The 12994-nt window shown below is 49.3% G+C and overlaps 1 protein-coding gene across 1 annotated transcript in view; it reads right to left on the bottom strand.

Moving 5' to 3' along the window:
- Nucleotides 1-12994, bottom strand: part of LOC146809649 (uncharacterized) — a 763091-nt gene that overhangs the window by 199476 nt on the left and 550621 nt on the right. The gene's annotated exons all lie outside the window — the stretch shown is intronic.

Below are 12994 nucleotides of genomic sequence, written 5' to 3'. Positions count from 1 at the left end.
AAGTACAGACTTCAAATAAAACCTCTTAAATGTGGAATCGGACGACCAGTCTGCGGCGTTCATAATTTCTTCCAAACGTGCACCCAGACTGAAGGCCTTTGAAGCCTTGGCTCCTCGGGAAGAGTGTGCCCCAAAGCGTTTCAAGTCAATTCCTGCTTCCTCCATTACCCACCTTACCCAACGGGTAATCGTGGGAGAGGAAATTGCCTTGTGCAGCTTTCTATGCATAATCAAAAGTTGTCATTCCCCAGGGGACGAAACTCTTCTGACATGTTCTTGTAGGCCTTAAGGCATTGCACCACACACAGCGTCAGGTCATCGGGAAGGCCGGATAAGAAATAACCCTGGTATGGCATTCCATCCACCTAGAAATTGTGAAGGATATTCCAGAAGGGGAAAAGCCTCTGCCTATAATATTGAGAGCCCGCACATAGGAGACCAGTCTACAAGAGACCAAACATAAGCGCATTGTTAGCTTCGCAGAGAGTTGCTTGCAAAACAGAAACCAATTGGGCTGCCAAGATAGAAACAGATTGAGGACCTGATTTGCATCCAAGTGGGTGGAGTACCTAGGTTCCGGAGGGAGGGAGGGAGATCCAGATCCCTCTGAGAAGATGGCATACAAAGGGGTGTTCCCCAATAGAAGATCCTTCTACTGGCACATGGCATGTCGAGATCGCTGAACGGAAAGTGTTAATACAGCGATAGGCCAGGACCTCTGAAGCCAATGAGACCAGGAAGTTAAGCACCTGGACTACGTTAGCGACCACAGGATCGTAAGCCCATCGCAGGCACCAACGGGACCATCTCGCCCAAGCTAATTTGTATCGCTTAACTGTGCTCTCTGCCCAAGCTGTGGCCTGGGTATCCTCAAATTCTCGCAAAAGGTCCAGGAGGAACCATCTGTCCCTGTAATCCACCATACCATCAGCGAGAGGAACCCATCCAGAAACATTTGATGCGACGTCTGATCCTGATCGAAGAGCACAGATGAAAATCTGGGGGAGACGGATTGGTAAATGCCAAGAAAGTTCCAGAAAAACTGGAAACCATGCTTGAGACCTCTAAATTGGGGTAATTAACACTAACTCAGCTTGCTGTCACCTGACCTGAATCTAGGTCCGAGTGATTTATCCCACTGCCGAGATATAGTCCATCTTCAGGAGGACACATGGCTAGATCCTGTCTCTGACCCAACACCGGACCGCAAATGAACCCGCTAAAAGCTATAGACAATTGATAAGAAGCTGTTGCTCCTTGGTGGACCATCCCATTCCAATGGCAAATTTCCCACAAGGAACGCCCCAGTCTGATCTGTTGATGTCCGGCTAAATGACTAGATCTGGAGCTGAGCCGAAAATGGCCTTCATATTTCAAGCATCCATGTGGGCGAGTCACCAGCCAATTTCTTCCTTTGCGTCCTCGGAGAGAACAACTTTCTGAGAGTATGTTAGGCCTTTCCTCAAATGCGCGGTCTTGAGAAGCTGAGGAACCAGATAATGTAAAGGACCAGGACAGATCACTTGGATGGATGAGGAAAGCAGCCCTACCACTTGGGCAATCTGCCTCAAAGAGACATGACACCTTGCCATGGTCTTGCGTAGCTCATGCCTGATTTTGGTCAGCTTGCGAGCGGGAAGGCTCAAAGAAGCTCTAGTCGAGTCTATTACAAAACCGAGGAAAGTTACCAACTGGGAGAGAACTAAGAGAGATTTCTTGTTGATGACAAAACCGAGCTGCTGCAACAGGGGGAGGAAAGCAAAAGACACACAATTGATGGACGGAATGCAGAACAAATCAAAATATTCACCCCCGTCAAGAGATCTGGGTTAAATCCATCATTCTTTTGCTCCCCATGATCCCCCAGTTTAGACTTGGCCATATGCAAATCAGTCTTGACCCTGTGCCTCATGGGAACAGTCCAGCCCGAACTGCCAAGCCAGGTCCTCTCTGGACCAGGCAAAAGAATCCTGGGACCGGTTTTGGGGTAACACCCCTCATCAGCCAGGCTAGCTTGAATCCAGTGGGACAGTGAACCTGGGACCCACGTCCGGGCATACCTGGTGAACTTTGGACAAGAAAGCAAAAGACACACAATTGATGGATGGAATGCAGAACAAATATAAACATTCACCCCAGTCAAGAGATCGGGGTTAAATCTGTCATTTTTTGCTCACCCTGCCACTCCAGTTTAGACCTGGTCATATGCAAATCAGTCGACCCTGTGCCTCATGGGAACAGTCCAGCCTGAACTGCTAAGCCAGGTCCTCTCTGGACCAGAAACAAGCTTCCTGGGACCGGTTGCGGGGTAACACCCCTCATCAGCCAGGCTAGCTTGAATCCAGTGGTACAGTGAGCCCAGGACCCATGTCTGGGCATACCCGGCGCACTTAGGGCGAGAAAGCAAAAGACACACAATTGATGGACGGAATGCAGAACGAATCAAAACATTCACCCCCAGTCAAGAGATCTGGGTTAAATCCATCATTATTTTGCTCACCATGCTGCCCCAGTTTAGACCTGGCTATATGCGAATCAGTCGACCCTGTGTCTCATGGGAACAGTCCAGCCTGAACTGCCCAGCCAGGTCCTCTCTGGACCAGAGCAAGCTTCCTGGGACCGGTTTTGGGGTAACACCCCTCATCATCCAGTGGCACAGTGGGCACAGTGAGCCCAGGACCCATGTCTGGGCATACCCGGCGCACTTAGGGTGAGAAAGCAAAAGACACACAATTGATGGACAGAATGCAGAACAAATCAAAACATTCACCCCCAGACAAGAGATCTGACCACCATTGCCCACAGGCTGACGGTACGAACACAGCGGACAACCAACATCCCTCCGCAGACAAAGCTGCTCGCTGTGCCGCACCTATCGGCCTCTGGGACCTGCCAACCAACACCCGCCAGAGTCGGAAGAGTCTCACAGCCAGCCACATCCAAGCCCCCCACAACAGTCTCGGATGCCATAATCAGCTTGTTACCACACTACCTATACCTCCCCCCCACAGCACATGAACAGCTGGAGACCAAGCAAGGCATCAAAGCCATAGCTGGCTACCCTCACATGTCAGGAGGCAAGATAATGCACACATGTCCTACTTGTGTCCATTCTCCGGGGGCTGGGAGTCACTGGGATGGTCCTCCAATGGATTACCTTCTTCCTGGAGGATCGGTCCCAAGGAGTCCAATTGGGAGACTATACATCTAGGCAAGGCAGCATACATTGGGGTGTCCCAAAGGGCTCAGCGTTGTCTCCTCTACTTTTTAAAATTTACTTGCAGCCTCTGATAGACGCACTAGCTAAAACAGACTGTCAGGTGTTTAATTACACTGACGATACCCAGCTAATTGTGTGAATTGACAATTCTCCCGCCTCACAGGGTAATGTCCAGAATATCCTCCAGTTCACTATGAACTGGATGACCTCTAATTGCCTGAAGGTAAATCCAGACAAAACAGAAGTACTGGCTCTGACATCAGGGGCTTTGCCCTGGTCCAGTCTTTATTGGCCTCAAGAGCTGGGCACCACTCCATCTCCGGTGCTAGCAGTAAAGAGCCTAGGCATAAAACTGGACACTGCATTAACCCTAAATAACCAGGTATCTGCTGTCGTAGGGAGTTATATCGGCCTAATACGGCAACTTCGGAAACTGGTGACCTTGTGATCTTTCTCCACTCTGCAGACTGTTGTGACGGCACTAATCTTGTCATGCTTAGATTATGGCAACGCAGTCTACATTGGGCTTCCCGATAAACTTCTGGGGAAGCTACAAGTGGTTATGAATGATGCGGCAAGATTGATTCATAAGTTGCCAAGAAGAGCCCAAGCTACCCCTCTGTTGCAGCAGTTACACTGGCTCCCCATCAAGCAAAGGGTTAAATATAAGGGGCTGTGCATTGCGCATAAGTCCAGTTTGGAGAGGCACCCAAATATATCAAAAATCGCCTAAGGCCTTATGTGCCCGGTCGCACTCTCCGGTCATCAGATTCCTGTCTGTTGGCCTGCCCACGTTTTAATAGAACGACCCTGGGGGGCGGTGCATTCTCAGTCATCATTTCCCAGATTTGGAACAAACTGCCGGACGGTATGCGTAAAGTAACCAGACTTTTACCTTTCAGGTGGAGACTTAAAACCCTTTTGTTTACATAGGCGTTTGGATAAGCTCACTCTGCAGTGTGTTGTGGGCAGATGCGTGTAGGTATTCTGGACCTCTGATTTACGTTATAGCACTTAGAGACCTTCCGGTGATTGGCGCTCTATAAATATATTTTAACATAACATAACATAACATTGTGCCCCCTGGTTACACTGCACACAATACCTAAAGCACACGCATACCATCACTGTGCAGGCAATAGTGGACCACCTGGGAATCTCCACCGACCTAGACGCCGACCACTCATTCAGAGTGCATGAATCCTACATCTTCCGACAGCCCATCATCGCCCGGCGCTTCCTAGCTGGCACCTGCGCTGCTCGTTGGCAAGTACCAAATGAACACACCACACACCTCAACTCCACAACCATGCAACTCACAACACTGGGATAGCACACGTCACAAACTCACAAACAACATGCCAAACAACATGCCCACCCACCAGACACAACAGCAGAACTCACTCTGGCAGCCTGGGCCAGCCATGCACATAAGCCATCAACTGCATGGCACCTCAGCCACACTATAGCAGATTGTGGGAAGAGGTGGGGACCAGGCATGTGTGAAGGAGGCTAGTGACCGATGAATGACTGTACACAATGCCAAGTGTGGCATCGAAGCGATGGCTAGACTGCAGTATGCAGACCACACACATATCTCAGTCGACATACACCGCTGGTGTATGGAGTGAAGTGACAGTGGATGCAACCATGTCACCCCAGCCAGTGGGTAAGATCCCAGAAATTTAGCTTGTTACGTCCCCCGTTGTAAGCGTGAGCGGAGTGGGCTGACCCGGCGTATGCCGGGCACACGTCGGGGTGTGAATAAAATGCATGTAGCCCTGGACTTTGTCCTCTTCCGGGATGCACAACGACTCTGCCAGGGCGGCGCCCCTCACCCTGCCAAAAGGCCGTCGCCATGAGCGGTGTTGCCTGCATTCATGTGCGCCTGCTACACCCCGGGCCGCAGGGCCCCTTACCAGTCCTACCAGGCCCGGCGCACCGAGGCCCCAATGCACACTTGCTGACACCGGCCTGTGTTGATGAGGGCCCACCACGTGTGGATGCAAGCTCCAAGCCCGAGTGCCGTGAACCTGGCAGCCTCCTCAGACCATCACGGCCTCCGCGACACTGGCCCGCAGTACTCCCTACTTGTTGACGTACTCCACCTGCATGCACAGCGTAAAAGTAGGTCACACATTTGGAATTGAGTCTTGATTACACTATGGCAACGAACATCATTTATGGCAGATTTCATCTCACTATACTCCCGTCGATGTGGTGCCATAAAGTCTGTGTATAGCATTCCAACCACACATGTCTGTGGACCCTTGATGACTACGTCCTCGACCTACACTGCGGTCCAGCAGGCCTCACGCCAATCCAATCCAGTCCATACCAGGCAGGACACGTCATCGTCACTGATTGAACAACCGCTCTGCTCTGGCACTCATGCCTCCGTCAACCACAAGTCACCCCCAAATCTCATGTCAACGTCGTGTGTTAGAGTTCCAGGAAGAGCCTGTTTAACCATGTTTGGGCTGCGCTGACCGCTGCCTCGGGTCTGCACTGCTGTAGAGTAGGACACACTATTCAAATTCAGACTTGATTTATTAATGGCTGACTTGATGTCATTGTACAGGCCTCATCGCAGACTCCATCCCCTTTCAGCCCCGGTGCCCCTAAGTCTGTTCCCCAAGAGCCATGGACACTTTCAGATTGTACTTTAATGGCGACTGAGTCAATGGACTTGGGGTTGTCGTCACCATCTTGTCGGTGATACTGACTTTGTGGCAAAAACGATGCTGTGGCATTCCACTCCTCCATTTGCTGCTTCCGGACAGCTTCCACCCTCTGCATCATGCCCGGGAGGACACCTTCCACTGTCCCCCGCAACCCTCCGCCACATTCCCCTCGGACATTGATGAGGACCTGCTCATCTTGTGTGGCTCATCTGACTGCCCCGCAAGTCACGTTCCCGTGGCGGGGTGCCTGTGCCAGCCGCAATGCATCCGGTGCCACTAACTCTGTGCTGCTCCAGTCAGGTTCCCTGTCTTCTGATAAATTGGAGGGACTCTGAGACGAGGGCCCTGGGGTCATCAACGCCTTGTGTCTGTGGCCCTGCTCTGTCCCCTGCCTCCAGCCTCAGCTGTGTTACACTAGGACTCCAACATCAAAACGAGTCCTGTGTGGCACGGACGACGCATCACCGTAGGAGGCACATGCCACCACCGCCAGGTCCACCTCCAACTGCCAACTGCAAGAGTCGAAATAGTCATACTGGCAGACTGAGTTGCTCACACCTGTGGTGGATGCCATCATCTGCCTGATACCTTGCTTGGCACTTCAGGTGTTCCAACCTCAGTGCACAGCATCTCACGGACACATCTGTTTGCATATTGGGTGGCCTTTGTACTTGCTCCGGCTACCTCCATGATGCTCGGCTGTTGTCTTTGTTATGCTGGTTTTTTCTGTTTCCGTTTTACTGCTGTTCACGTTTTCGCCAGCACCAGACTCCTTGCGGGCTGGCTTACAAACACCCTGCACACATCCAGCACAGGAGTCACTGTACATGAGGCCCTGCCAATAAAATAGCCGGGCGCACATGCCTGTGGCCGGTTACAAAAACTATCTGCATGTGTCCTTGTGTTCATAATGTACGCATGAGGGCCCTGGGCCTGACAAGATTAAATTGTGTTGTGTGCAGCGGATGCCAACATGTCACCGCCAGTAGCGTGTTAGACCTTGGACAAGTAGCTTTATCGTCACCCACTCAATAAGTTAGTGGAGTGTACTGGGCCATCGTACGCACGTCCAGCATGGGTGTGTGATTGATAATTGTGTGCCTCTAGGCGTGGTTCTGTAGTGTAAATGTGCACATGCATGTGTCCCTGTCGCAGTGTGGCTCTCCTGGGTGTGGTGTAGGTGGTCCCTGAGGGGAATTAAAAATCCACGCATGTGGTGTTGTTCGTGTTCCATGGGTTTAGGCACCACCCGCACCTGTTTGGCCACCTCCTTCTTTCATTCTGACACCTGGCATTGGAATGCGATGTGTGCCTAGGTGACGTTTTGGGAGCCAGCCGTTGTGGCGGGTGCTTACAGCTGTGTTGTCTGTGCAGGGGCTGGGGTCTCCTCTGTGTGGCTTGGCTGCCCTGGTCCTGGCGAGACTAAGATGTCCATGGGCTGTTGTAGGACGTTGGTGCTGATGGAGGGGTGGTCCTCTTCAGCATCACTGATGTGTGGTCTTCTGTGCACTGCTGGAGGTGTTTGTCCCTCTGCAATGTGAAGGGGAGATGCATGTTGACATTGTGTTGACATGTATGTTGGCGCATTGTTCTTGTTTACATGCAGGCGCTGTGACAATATACATTGTGACTGTTTTGGAGGTGCAGGATTTAGATGGGGACAGTGTACATTTGGTCTAGATGACGGATGTGAGGTTGTACGCGTACATTTCCATTTCACAGTTTAAAGCTCTGTCGGATGTAGTAGGCCTGTTTCTGCGCATGTGCGGAGCCTGTTGTGTCCTTTGTTCTGCAGTGTGGGGGTTTCACATTGCGCCACATTGACGTCAATGATGATGTGCTGTTATCACTATGTGTGTGTGCTGCAGTGTGCCATGGGGATGAGGGGCATGCTCCAGGGTCATTGTGGGTGTGCAGTGTGCTACACATCGTTGTGCATTTGTACCATTGTGCTCATCTCTACCTGTCCCCCCCAGTCCCTGGACTTTGCTCGCCCTGTTGATGTTGTGTCATGTCCTCCCGAGCTGTGTCCGCACTCCCGGCTCCTAGCACTGTATCCACACTGTTGACTGTGGCCTCCATTTCCTCCGGCCCCTCCTGTAGCGCAGGACTGCCACCTTCTGTCACCATTGCTGACTTCCTGTTGCCAGCGGCTTTGTGCCTGGTTTAGATTTTCACATCATGCCAGCGCCTCTTGGCCTCCTCTATTGGCCTCCTGGACACTCCGTCTGCATTCGAGGTGGCCTACTTGTGTGTCAGTTGATGGTAGTGTTCTGTCACCTCCGTGACGCTGATCTGGTTTTGCTGCGGACTGCACCCCTTCTTCCTCTTCTCCCTGGCCTTCCCCGAGCCCGTTGTTCCTTGCTGGTTGTCTGTGGGGGTTGTGGGGTTCGCGTTGGCCTCTGCGCTGGGTCGTGGTGAATCCTTGTTGCTACACTCTTTGGATTGTTTCTGGTGTGTTGTTTTTTAAGCTTTTATTGTGCGTTTTCCCACCAGATACGTGGGATTTGCAGGCCTGCCGCTGGTTTTCGCAGCTTTTTGTATCATGATTGACCTCATCGCAGCTTTTTTTGCGTTCGTGTTTCGCATTTATTAACGTGGCCATTTGACGCGTTATCTGGTGACTATCACATGGTGCCGCAGGTTTGTGAATAATTGGTAAACACGCTTTTAATTTTCCGCAATACACTGCAATGTTGGAGGTTGCGTTAAGTTACTCTTGCGATGGTTATCACACGTTCTTGAGAATATCCGACCGAGAGTGTTGAATTCATAAGTGACTTGGCACCAGTGGAGCTTAAGGAACCTTCTGTGAGGGGGGAAAAATCTGAATCACTAGATAAGCGTCCTTTAAATCTAATCGCACCATCTAATCGGAATGTCATAGGAGATCGCAATTTTGAAATAGCGATGTACAAGCCACTCATTGAATTCGCGAAGGTTGATGACCAGCATTTGACCGTCATCTGCCTTGTCGACAAGGAAATAATTTCTGATAAAGCCTCGAGGGTGGAGTGATGAGATGGAAATAGCGTCCTTGCGAAAGAGGGATTAAATTTCCTCGTCTATCAGGCCGCCTTGTGCGCTGGCAACAGAATTGGCCTCGGAGGTTCTGCTTGCCTGGGGGAGCCATAGAATTCTATACGGAACCCTTCAATGGTTTGTAGCACCCATGTGTCTGAGGCGATAGTTAGCCAAACACACACAAAACCAGCCAGCTGCCACCATACTCTTAGTGAGGAAGAAGGAATGACACTCACCGGAATTTGCAGCTGCGTTGAATCCTCTGCCTTGGAAACGCTGCTTGGTTGGATAGAACGTGGCGTATCAGGAGTTGTCCTGGTAGGCACAGCTCATGGAGCCTTGACCTCTCTGGTACTGGGCAGATGCCTGGCCGGACGAGCAGTCCCTACCTCGCCCAGCCCTGTGGAAAACATAAGGATGAAAGACTCGCTTGATGGAGGACTGGGCCTTGTCCAGGGATGTGAATATGTTTATGAACTTTCCTTGTTCCTTTATGAACAGCTCTCCAAAAAGGCCTCCCAGAAAGATAATGGTGCCTTGTGCCCATCCAGTAAGCACATCTGGGGAAATGATGGAACCTGAAGACCTGGCATCCTCAACCATATTGAAAAATTTTGTTAGCGGACTGAGGGCATCCATGAGCTTGTCTTGGTAAGACCGTCAGGGCCTGTCAATCTTCTTCTTGGGTTCCTTCATGAACTTGGGCAAGAAGGTAGCCATGATGGGGTCCAGCTCAGGAGTCAGGGACACCTTGCCCTCCAGAGATGGGTGAGGGCATTCTGTCCGAAGGCCGCTATGGGTTCCCTTTTCAAGGGGTTTCCTTATTTGTGCCGCCACGTATGAGGCAACCATCCCAGCAGATGTCCATTCCGCCAACCGAGGGTAAATAATATCATCCAGATTAAGGAGATCCAACACTGGGGCAGGGGCATGCTTGCCTGATGGGGAGGGGTTGGAGGGAAGCCATGGGCGTGACAGGCCCTGATCCTCGTCCTTATCACGATGTTGGTCATCAGGATTTGAGGATAGGGGAGGTGGGAGGCTCTGGAGGGGGCCAGGAGGCCCATTAGGTGCGCTGTGGGCCGAGTCTTGCTTCAAAAAGGCATGTTTAAGTGGCTTGAAAGCATCATGATCCACCCCTTCCTGACAGAGGCGCTTTGCTGGAATGTCCCCAGGGGCCAAGGGGGGGCTGAAGGAGAGGCTATGCACCACCACCATATGATTGCATGCTCAGGCGATCTGTTGAGAGCAGAGTTTTCAGCAACAGCCCTGTAAATCGAGGCATCTACTGCCTTGTAAACATCATCATCGAAAAGGGAGACAGTGTAGGGGTCTTTCCTTCCCATCCAATTCCTGAAACTCCTCCATAAATGGTAAACTCTACATCTGAAGTGACAATGTCAAATAGGCCCCGGAGCATTAATAGTTAGCAACTGGGCACAACAGAAGCAGGGCTAGGGAACAGCCAAACAGCAGCAGCAGAGCCTTTAATCAGTTCCCCAGTGTGTCCATAATACTGAGGATGCAAAGCCTGAGAGGAGGAGCCCCTGAAACGGCATTGAATTACTAGCCAGAGTTAGACACTTGTCGAACCAACCCACGGAATATAGACCACCCTGTGAGGCATTGCACGTTTGCACGTGAGGGAATACAGACACAGGCAAGACAGGGCGTACAAGTAAAAAACACAAACAAGTGCCCACAAGGGTATCAGACCCTGGTTGAGCAGGTTGTATCTCTCGAGGCTGATGGCTCCAGGAGCGGCGCCCGATCTCAAGCCTTATCTGAGGGATTTGAGACTCGCATGCCGACAACCAGGACGTGAATCTCGTGTAGCCTTGCGGGCGGAGGACCTCACGGCAGAGCCGCACTAAAGCACGGGGCTGTGAAGGGAGCACACAACGGTCTCGCGGCCCGGGTAAACCTAAACGTTTTGGGCAACGCTGAGCCTTACATAAAAGAACACAGTGTCACAGTAAAAATATTGCACAGAACATTGAGGGAATATAGAGGACACTTAACTCGGTTGCGATCAGCTAAGAAAGAGGACATGGGGACATAAGTGAAGGACTATGGAGCAGTTAGTGGAGCCTTGATTGGATATTGCTGGGAATCGTTTTCTCATTGGTTGATACCCTTTGTGAACTTGTTTCTCCAATATTCCCAAGACATCATGGGAATAGTAGTTTCTTTTTTTCTATATTTGTTGTTAAAATGGCTGCTAGTTATTAAAGCGAAGAAAGCTAAGCATAATCCTCGCCTTGACATAGTATTAAGTAAGGGATCACCTTGTACAGCCCTGTGAATAACAATTTGTGCCAATATTTTGATGTCAACTTTAATTAAGGAGCTGAACCTGTAACTGCTGAAGTTTGGTCAATCTTTTCCTTCCTTTGGGATGAGTGTTATGATTGTGTAGAGATGAACCTTGTGGACCTAGATTACTCAGCCTCGCTTAAGACTTCCTACTGCATGGAGGACAGATGTTTTTTACAGGTGTTGAATAATTCATAGCTAAATCCATCTTCTCCTGGGAATGTACTGGTGGGCAATCCTGATATCGCTTCATGAGTAACACTAATAGGAGTTAAGGGTATTTAGAATCCCACAGACCTGTGTGTAGAAGGTCCACAGTTAAACCACCAAATCAACAGCACTAACAGAATCTAATTGTGATCAGTACATATTTTTTTTACTTATCTTCTGTAAATGATATACATAGTATCATCAAAATAAGGAATACCTGAGCAATTATAAATAATTCCTAATATATTAGTCTTAAACCCCCTAATTGCCTTGTGACATACTATGATTATTGTCCACATTATTGTTGAGCCATATAATTTTCCATTTGCCTGTAAGCCTGAACACTTTCAAATCTGTGTCGTGTTTGACAGCATCTCTCTCAGCATCTGGTCATTCTCTCTACCCTACCCTCATTGCAACTGTGTTTTATACCTATTTTCGTTTTAGAAGTCTATGGAGCAGCCAGAGTCTAATGGGTTTTGAACCTATGTTTTCGACACAAATCTGGAAATGTTTCTATTAGAAATTTTAGCAGGAGCAGGCCTTTGTCACTTTGGAATCCATTAGCACGAAACTGCATATGGCCGATCTGCTGTTGAAGACATTACAGATATTCGGCAGAGAGAGGCAATAGCCTTTATAGTTTAAGAGCAACATGAGCAGAAGGTATGTCACAATTGACCTCACACAAAACACTGTTAGCTTTCACAAAATGAAGCAGGAAAGCTCACCTTAATTCTGGCACCTGAAATTCAGTCTGCCTAGGACACTTATGTTAAGTGAGATATTCACTTAGTACCATCCAAAGCACAGCCATGGACTATGTTAACATGCACAATTTGTAACTTTCCCAGGGTGAATTTGTAAAGGAATATTGCGTTCAATGGACCTGTATGTTAGCATGCATTAAGGCCTACACTGGATGCTAACCATAACAAGCATATAGAAAAATGTGCTTCCAACTTATAGACTAGGTCAACATTATACTTATCGATCTGTCAACGGCATCAGATTGTCATAAAAAAGTCCAACTACCAACAACAAAAACAATAGAAATAGGTTGGAACAGTATTAATATGGCTGCAGTCTTTCCTTTTCAATAAAGCCATTTGAATACCACGTCCATCATTTAATTTAGCTCATATAATGAGGTTATATGTCAGAATATTGAGTTTTAAATATTGAGCTGCCATAATGTTCCAGCACAATAATGAATGATCAAAATATTGACAAGGTAAAATTATCTATGTAAGTTGAAAATATATAGATCCTCACAGTTAGGTGCCTATTCCGATCCGTGAAAAATATTCCCCGTATGAATCGTATCCGTTTTTTTTCCGTACGAATCGTACAAGTCCCGTACAAACTGGCAAGTACGATTCGTATGTGAAAAAATCCATACAAATCGCATTGGGAAAATTCCCCGACACGTCCTCGGGTCGGAAAAAGTGTCCGAAACGTCCCCGGACTGTTTTACCTACGATTCGGGAAACTGAAGTCCGAGCGCGCAAGTACGATCCGTCCCGTCCGTCCGAATGCA

This window comes from Triturus cristatus, chromosome 7, assembly GCF_964204655.1.
Source record: "Triturus cristatus chromosome 7, aTriCri1.1, whole genome shotgun sequence".
NCBI classification, from domain to species: domain Eukaryota; kingdom Metazoa; phylum Chordata; class Amphibia; order Caudata; family Salamandridae; genus Triturus; species Triturus cristatus.
Note: the sequence above shows the minus strand (reverse complement) of the source record. Positions and strands in the feature narration are given on the sequence as shown.